The sequence below is a fragment of the Podarcis cretensis genome (assembly GCF_951804945.1).
Source record: "Podarcis cretensis genome assembly, chromosome: 12".
Taxonomy (NCBI): domain Eukaryota; kingdom Metazoa; phylum Chordata; class Lepidosauria; order Squamata; family Lacertidae; genus Podarcis; species Podarcis cretensis.
Genome location: NC_137181.1, coordinates 34,938,988 through 34,948,100, shown reverse-complemented (window position 1 = coordinate 34,948,100; position 9,113 = coordinate 34,938,988). Strand labels below are relative to the sequence as shown.

Genomic DNA, 9,113 nt, shown 5'->3' with positions numbered 1-9,113 from the left:
ATATATATATATATATATATATATATATATGTATGTATATATATTATGGGAAGCTTTTTTTAATTAAAAAAAAACACCATTATTTCGGACCACTCCTAAACTTCTCTTCAACTTTGCATTGAACTGCAGTCGCCAGCCCGCTAGAATTCTGCCCGTTGAAGTTGGTGGGATTACTCTGGAGTAAAAGGGTGAAGCCTGAAGCATTTGTGTGTGTGTTTGTGGATATGTGAGTGTGCATGTAGGTGTGATCACTAACCAGCCCCATTTGCAAATCACTTACGCCAGAGTATTCCGAATTGGAATGAAGTGGTTACTTATTTTACAACATTTCCAAGTGAACTGCTTCGGAGGCTAGTCCAAGGCATTTTAGTTTGTGATCCCTACCTGAGGTTGGGGGGTGGGGGTGGGGCGTTACATTCAATGGGAGTCAATTAAACTTTCTTCCAAGTAAAGGAGTGTTTTGAGTGATATCCCCTTTGAAGCCCGAGAGATTTACAGCCAAAGGAAAATTCCTGAATTTCAGCAGATTTCGCTGGCATCCAATTCTAAAACAATTGCTCTGAAATAAGTGACTTCAATAAGAGGTTATGTCCAAGGATCTTCTTGGTGTCCTTAGGATTTCAACTTTACAGCTCAACCCCATATATGTTTACACAGAAGTAAGTAAAACTGAATTAAGTTGCCTTAAGCTACAATCCTATGCATGCTTATGGGAGTAATATCCATTGAGCACAGTGGATCTTACTTCTGAAGAAAACATGCATAGGGTTGGGCTGCATTCATTTCCTTCAATTGGACTGTATCAGTGTAAACCCCACTAATTTAAGTGAATTATGGATTGGGCTATAAATCTAAGTTCTCTGCCTTAATTTATCACAGCCTAAATCATGCTTAGTCTTTTTTTCTTTTTAAAAAATGCTTCTTGGAGAAAGTGTAATTACTCTGGCAAATCCAACACTTTTGGACACAAACATTTACATTTGTTCTTGGAAACCTTGAGTATAATCCAGACAAATTTAATGTCCAGTTGGTTTCAGTGGCTAAACTCAAGATTGATTCTATCCTATTGAAATCAAATAACTTTAAATTGCTTAATTGTGGCTGGATAGTGCGCATAATTCGAAATGTGTTTGACTTCAGATCTCTTCTGATGATTTTTCTTTTAAAAGATAGAGATATAGCCTAATTTTCAGTAACTTCATTTTCTTAAAAGTTTCTCCCATGTTTAAAAAATTGTACCAGCGTGATAGCCCTCTGATTTCAGAGTTTCAGCATCTATATTCATGCAGTGCTCTAGATGCACCTATGATTAAAATTATTATTTGTAGCATTATTTTTCTGATTTAAATAATTTAAAAAGTACCCTTGCTTTTCAGCGAGCCTGTAGTTTGAATGCCAAAAAAGAGGGGGGTCATAGGGACAAATATTTGTAAAATAATTCTAAACCGAATGGTTTAATAGCTAACAAATATAACTCCACCAGTGTATCGGTGTGAGATGCAGTTGTCCAGGAGACGATTTTGTATAGTATTTTTCTTGTATATTACTTCCAGTAAATATTTGAAAATATATTAAAGTACACTTGAGCTTCCCCCCTTCTTCCCCCTCCTCTTTTTGGTCACAAGAAAATATTAAAGCATTATTGTTGCAGTCCTAATTAACTGCATTTTTAACTTGTCCCTTGAAGTGTGCAGCAAATTGCACTTCAGGATATAGTTTTTGCTTGAATATTAATTTAGATAGGCGTAAGACTGTAATTAAGCAAACAATATTTGATAAATGTTGAATGACATTTAATTTAATGGAGCATGTACTTATTTGCATTTGCTGGCAGTTCAGGTATAGTTTAAGTGAGAGTTCTCCTATATTTCAAAACAGTGGGCGCACCCAGACCCATGTATTAAATAAACTGTCCAAGTGAAACTGACTAATGATGGCCTATGTGTATTTCCTGAAAATAATAATGGTGAATGTTACTAAAACACTCCTGATGCTACTTTGAAGTTTGCAAACCCTGCAAACAAATAGTCTCATTGTAATGTTGAAATAAGTTTGGATATTTCACATTGAAATGGAAAAAAGCCTTTCGCTGGAACACTTTAAATTTGCATTTTAAATGCATGAAATGTAATTGATTTTTATCTGTAAGATTTTAAATGGAATTAATAAACACCAGATAAAATAATTGTTGTTAGGTTAGTTAATTTCTTTCTAAAGATAAAAAGATGGCATCTTCAAATTCATCTTCGAATTCCCTCTTCTGACTGATATCCCCCTTGAAAGCATATATACTCTCTAACCTGGTTGGTTAACATTTCCATGGAGACCTCATTGAAAGTAGACATCAGGGAAAGAAGTCCTATTGACAGCAACCGAGTTTACTTCTAAGTAGGACTGTTTAGTCAGGGGTGTCGGAAATCTTATGGATGTTGTGTCAAGGAGGGAAAATATAACAATTGCTGTGAATAATAACTGCTGATGAATGAGCACTTTGGTATTCAAATTATACTTTAAGAATGTACTCATTTGTGAAATACATCCAGATTGTATTAACCTCTGTTGCTCATCACCAGATCTGATGGGGGGGCACGATTTGGAAAATATTGTGAAGGCATTTAAGTGGCTAGCTCTGTGTTTATATGTGTATACACATACAGGCACGTCTTGTGTTTCCTTTTAATGGAAAACGAAAGCAAGGGTAGCGTGAAGAGTGTCTTTCTGTCTGTCTTTTTTTTTAATGCAAAGTTCTGCAGTTTGTGCAAAGGAAGTGATACTATATCGTTAAATACTCCGATCCTGGGCTTTGCTGACTGGCATCTGGATCCGAGTGCAGCAGAACCCACTTTCCGTGTAAAGAAGCTTAGGATCGGAGCGTTGGGAAGGAAATTCTTCCCGGGGCTGCAAGTGAACAATTAACTGCTCTGACAATGGGAGGCTTCCTTTTCCCAAAGAGCCCTTGTGCTTGATCAGCATGAAGCTTTAAGTCCAGAAGGAGCACTCGCTAACTGTTGATCTAGCTCTCTTGGCTATTGTCTAAGGCTGTCATGAGAGCGGTCCTAGCATCCCGATCTTCGCCACTCTAAGAAAAAGAGACAAGTATCTCCTTGGAACGAACAACCCGATCCTAAGGACATTTATTCAAAAGTCAGCACATTAATTCCAGTGCCAATTCCAACAAGTGTGTGCCGACTTAGTTCTAAATGAATGTGTTTAGGATTAGGGCTAGTTTCCGGAGCAATAAAGAGAGCAATAGAAAAACGAGGTGAGAAGCCCTACGAGGTTACATTTGGAGGAACCGTGGTGCTTGTTACGTGAGTCCATGGACGTAGCCAGGATTTTTGTTGGGGGGGGGCAGAACCTTAGTTACTTAAGTATATATAATTTTTAATTTTGGGGGGCAGCTGCCCCTCCCTGGCTCCCCGCAGCTACGCCCATGCGTGAGTCTGTTTTGTTTCCCTCCGCCACTGCCACCCGGAAATCCAGAGCGCGTTATTTTTTTGGCAAGGGATCTTGCTGGGTGTTGCCTCCCTTCCAAACTGGATAGGCGAAAACAGAAAGTTTGGGTTTGAGGCTGCAAGAAATAGGCAATTGCAAGACTATCTGGGGCCGTGTGGGGCCGAGAGCTGTAAAACTATTGCGCACCCTCCGCTGCCAATCCTTGGGGAAGAGGATTGCTATTCTTAATCGTGTTCTCATTCAGGTTTCCACACCAAAATTTGGAAGCAATGTTAGGTGGCCTGCAGAGCAAGGGTTTTGTTTTGATTGGTTTTTTTCCCCTCTCATCCCTCCAAAACCTTTCCCCTCTATCTAACAGAGGAGCCTTGTATCGGTTTAACGCGCCTTCCCTGTTGTCATGCTTGTCTCTCCATCGGGTCACAGTTTTCCTTCTAAAAGGATAAAGTTACGAAAACCACAAACGGTAGCGCGGTAAGGTTTGCAGTTGGAGCAGGTGGCAGCCACCTTCTCCTCGCTTCTTAAGATGCGCTAGTGTTTTCAGTCGGGGCTATTCAGGATCTCTGCGGTCATTTCTAGCTCCCGAGTAAGCAAGCAGACTTAACTGTCAGGGGTCCTTTACCTTTACCTTTTAAGAGGCACTGGAGTAATCTCTCTCTCTCTCTCTCTCTCTCTCTCTCTCTCTCTCTCTCTCTCTCTCTCTCTGTCGAGACTAGGAAGGTTAGGTTTGCTCCAAAGTAGGAAGCATCCAGGTTGGTGTGGTGGTGTATCTTTCTCAGCCTCACACCCAGCCACCCCAACACGCCCCTCTCCTAACGCAGAGGCCAGCCTGACCCCGAGGTCAATCGGGTCTCCATCAACCCGTCCCCCAAGTGCCTTCAAATGATTACGGCACTTCTCGTTTGCTCTTTGACCCACTGAAAGGTTCCCTGCTCTCCAAAGTTGTCCTGCATGCCTTGCTGCTGCTGAAGTCGGTGCGCGCGGGGGAGAGAGGGCAGCTACTCCCACTCCCCCCCCCAGTAGCTTAGGATCTCTCCTGTCTCCGCTTGGGATATTTTTGTGAAAGACTGAGGAACAGAACCGGGTTTCCTTGGGGTGAGTGGGTGAGGGGACCATGCAGAGGGGGAAACGCGCAGTGGGCACCAGCGGGCTGTGTCAGTTACAGCCTGTGCGGTTTTGCGTGGACTTTGCAAAGCAACTTTGTAACTTCAACCCGCCTAACCACTAGACCCCACCAGGCCAGGCCCAGGTAGGGAAGCCGGCTCTTTGGCCCCACGGCCTTGAGTGGGGCTGAACTGCACTCTTCATAAGCCTTCTAACCTAACCTGATCCTGAACACCAGAGTGCGCTACGGCGCAAGACAGCATGTTAGGATTTCAGCCTTGGAAGCAGGTCTCTCTGGCCTTCATTCCAAGTAAATGAGGATAGAATGAGGGTGTGAATCACTTTAAAGCCGAGCACAACTCCTGAAATGTGGAAGGGCGAATAACATTATTCCTGCGTGAATAGACATGCTCGCTTTTCCGGTCCCTTTGATTCGCAATACAAAAAGAGGGAGGTAAGCCTGGCTAAATGTGGATCTCCCCCCTTCCTCCCCATCTCTGCCCCACTCCAGGCAGTAAAGGATCGACCACCTCTTTCATTTCATGATCTCCAATTGCTCCCAAAGTTGAGTCACTTAAACCCTCCCGCCTCTTGGCTAGAAGGTAGGGGGACTCGGTAGCGGGATAGTGGGCACCCTACTGATCGCCCACTGGCTTGTTCCGATTGCTTTTCTTGGAAAGGGCAAGGAGACGCGCCGGGAGCTTTCGGGATTCCCAGGTTGCGTAAAAGACCCGACACCCCCGGGGACAAAACCTCCTAGAGGCAGCCAGCGTCCTGGGTTTCCAAAACAACATTGCAGCCAGCCTCAGCCGCTTCCCTTCCCCTTTCCAAAGGAAAAGGCTCGCTGGTCCCTCTGCCCCCTGGGCCGGTGGGGCACAGGACTCCTTGTAGATTAGGGGCTTTTAAATTCTCAACCGCGTTTTAGAGCTTGTGTGGCGTTGTGTAATAGCGGGAAAGGTCGGACAAGGACCAGGATACAAATCTCTGCTCCGTCATTCATCGTGGGCGTCTCTCTTTCTCTTAGTCTCACCTACAGCGCAGGGGTGTTGTTGCGGGAATAAGACTGGGGCGGGAACAGGAAGAGATCTTTGGGGGGAAATAGTGGATACAGATGTAATAATCTTACGACAGGCAGCAGGTTTAGTTGGTCCTTCTGATGTTATTGGGAGAAGGATACGTTTCGGGACTGAGGCTGCCATCCTAAACTGTTTGCGCCGTGTGAATTCGTCTGGCGATCTTGGCTCTGTCCTTGCGTCATCCTAATAGAAAGGAGCGCTGCCCTTGACTTCTGGATGGGTTGCTCGCCTACGTAGTTTGCTTGATTTCTTGGGGATTTGCTTCCCGGTTGCTTGTGCTTGCCCTTGCGCTCTCCTCTTCCTATCCCGGGTTTATGTCCTCCGATGCGCAAGTTCCAGGAGTGCCCGGGGGCATTTCCAGGGGAGATCCTCTCGTGCCGGATTTACTCCGCAGTCAAGTTGCACTTTGAGGATTGCCTCCTTCCTATTAAAAGGAAGCGGGTCATACACTAGACAGACCTAGTCCACAAAAGCTTATGCCACAATCGAGCGTTTCCGGTGCAATCCTGTATATGTATATGTATATGTATGGGGACCAATGAAACTTACCGCCAGGCAAACGTGCATAGGATTGCGCTGTTAGCCAGCAGCCCTAACCACGTCTACTCAGAAGTAAGTCCTATTGATCCGACGGGGCTTACTCCCTGGTAAACGGAGTTAGGGTTGCAGCCTTGTTCTTTCAAAGAGCCTTAAATCCGTCCTTTGGTTTAACGCTGTTCAGTTGCTCCCCAGCTTCGTTTAAATTTGTGATAGATGCAGGGAAGGTCGTGGCCACGTTTTCAGTTTGGAGGTGACATGGGAACCCCAGGTAGCACCAATGATTGTGTATCGCGGCCAGAAGCCTACGCTAGCCCTCCAAGAATTTGTCCAAGCCTCTTCTAAAGCCATCTGGGTTGGTGGAAAGAAATAGTGCTGCTTCTCTTGGGGCCGCGAATTACTTTTAAAACTAGACTGCTTTGGTTTCAAACGGGTCTGAGACCCTCAACACACTTAACCAGAAGTGAAGTCCGCATTAAACTCAGCGAGGCTTGAGACCTCTGAGCACAAACGTTTGGGAAGCAAAATACGTTCCGAATTAGAAACCAAACAGTGCCCTTCTTGACCTTGTTTGTTACTTTATTTGTTTTAAAATCTACACATCACTTAATTATCTAAACATCTAAGAGGTTTATAGTACTGATCCGGATGGAGGGTTTCGCAGGGGTCTTCCTGGCAGCCCCCCAAAGGGGTAATGTCTCCTGTTCTGCCAACTTTGACTCCAATTGTTATCTTTCTTCCTCTCAAAGGAATGACGTGAGGTCGCCTAGCTGCTACCCCCGCTGCCCTGGCGCGGCTGATGGCTCGGGAGGCCCTGATCCAGTGGGCATGGGCGTAGCCAGGGAGGAAGGGGGGGGGGCAGCTGCCTCCCTAAATCAAGTAAATATATAAAACACACTTGACTAAAAGTAGAAATTGTAGAAAGATTTTAACAGATTTCCCCCCTGAGCATTTGGGGTCAAGAGAAAGTAATTTAAAACAACTGCTGTTGAGACATTTCACCCGGATTCTGCTAGACAGCCAAACAGAGGATGATGACAGGTGGGTTTCCTGCCCCCCCCCAAAAAAAAATCTTGGCTACACCCAAGACAGTGGGATGCTTATAGAAGCACCCTCTTCGGATGTCGATGCCCAGAGTCAGTTCCACTGACTCGGGGCTCCTTTGAGGGCATGCATCTGTGTAGGACGGCTGTCCCTTTGAGAGAGGCCAAGGAAGCGTTTATTTTTGGCTGAATCCTTAAGAGGCCATTATAGCTGGACAACTGCACTAACGTGGGCTACCGATCCACTCAAGAGAATTCTTGCAAACGCAGCTGAATACTTTCTTTTGCTGGGCGCAAGACCTCCGATGGGTCATCATGATGAGAAAGAACCCCAGGCCGAATCTATAAGGGTGACCCTTGTTTCGGGAGCTGCAAAAGCCTCTTGTCTGTGACTTTGCGCAAAGGAGAAAGGCAGGCAGACAGACGGGCAAGCAATCGCCTCCAGCCAGTGGCGTAGCGTGGGGGGTGCAGGGGGGGCCGGCCGCACCGGGCGCAACACCTGGGGGTTAGGGTTAGGGGGCGCAAATCCACGGGTTAGGGGGCGCAAATCCATGGGTTAGGGGGCACAAATTACTTGCCTTGCCCCGGGTGCTGACAACCCACGCTACGTCACTGCCTCCAGCTCCGCTGTGCGGGCGGATGCATTGCAAGGAACGAGACCGAGGGGGTTGTTGTGCTGGCCGATGCATCCTTCGTTCTCCTCCTCTTTCCGAACTGCCAAATTGAGTCCACGGCCAGACAGAGCAACAGATCGCCCCAAATTCAACGCACAGCCTCTCTTTCCTTGGCGCAGGGAAACAGCGCCACCTCGCGAAGGAAGTGAAGCAGCTGTGGGCAACGGCAGCAGCAGCCTGTTAAAAGATCAACAAATTTATTTTGGCAAAAGCTTTCGAGGGCTAGAGTCCGGTTCATCAGATGCTTGAGGTGTTATACTAGATTGCCAGGTGTATGATGGGGGCAGCGGAGTGGGGGGGTGGGGAGAAAGTAAGCAGGGAGATTCTGAATGGAGGAAATGCAGTGCAAAATGTACATACTATAATAATAATTGCATTAAAGCTTAAATGTACTTTCCCCTAAAATGATGAGATTTCTGTTTAGCCTTCTGAATTAATTAATTGCATTAATTTGTCCATTGTTAAAAAAACCTTTCTCTCTCTCTCTCTAAAAAGCCCAGTTCCCTCTTGTCGGTGTGTAGACAGATTTCCATTTTTGTTCTATTGCTAACCAGGCAGTAGTTAATAAATTAATTCATAATTTGTTATGTTTTATACCTTCATCATTAATATAACCCTAAGGTATTGCTGGACAATAGTATCCTCCAATCTTCTTTTGCAGTTTATAGCTAGTGTTCCACACCCCACTCCACTCCACTCCACAGTTTGAACTTGCAAATTGTTTTCTTGTTCCTGAACTGCAACCTGACACATATCTGTGAAACCAGCCCTCAATCCAATGAGTTAGCTTCTTGAAACAAGCATTCAAATAAGGTTAGTGGTCTTGTAATTTGGGGACATAACAAATCATTATTTCTTCATGGAACTTTTCTGTTTGCAAATATTCTAGCCATGGCTGAGGGGGTCTTTGGTGATGATGGTTGTAGCCTGTCATAAGGTATCAAATTCTGATTAGGTTATAGGTTTATAAAGCATTTAAGATCCATTAGAATCCAGGGTGAAAATTGGTTGAAAGAAAAATTATGCTGAAATTTGTGCAGTACAAACTAGGCTAATGGTGATTGGTGTACCTAGAAAGAGATGCTATACTTTGGCATGCCGTACCTTAAGCATAGTAGCTACCATCGTGTTTATTAGGAGCAACAGGTATGCTTTGCAGTCCATAAAATAGCTTCCATATAATAAGCGGTGTGTGTGTTGCTCAGTTTGAGTCCATTTTATCATTT

General features: G+C 45.0%; 1 long non-coding RNA gene across 1 annotated transcript; it reads right to left on the bottom strand.

Annotated features, from left to right (window-relative positions):
- Nucleotides 1-4,470: 4,470 nt before the first annotated feature.
- Nucleotides 4,471-8,176, bottom strand: LOC307199734. The gene is made up of 2 exons (XR_013832147.1): nt 7,830-8,176; nt 4,471-7,652 (listed from the first exon to the last, which is right to left on the bottom strand). It is a non-coding gene; the product is annotated as an uncharacterized lncRNA (long non-coding RNA).
- Between the last annotated feature and the right edge of the window lie 937 nt (nt 8,177-9,113).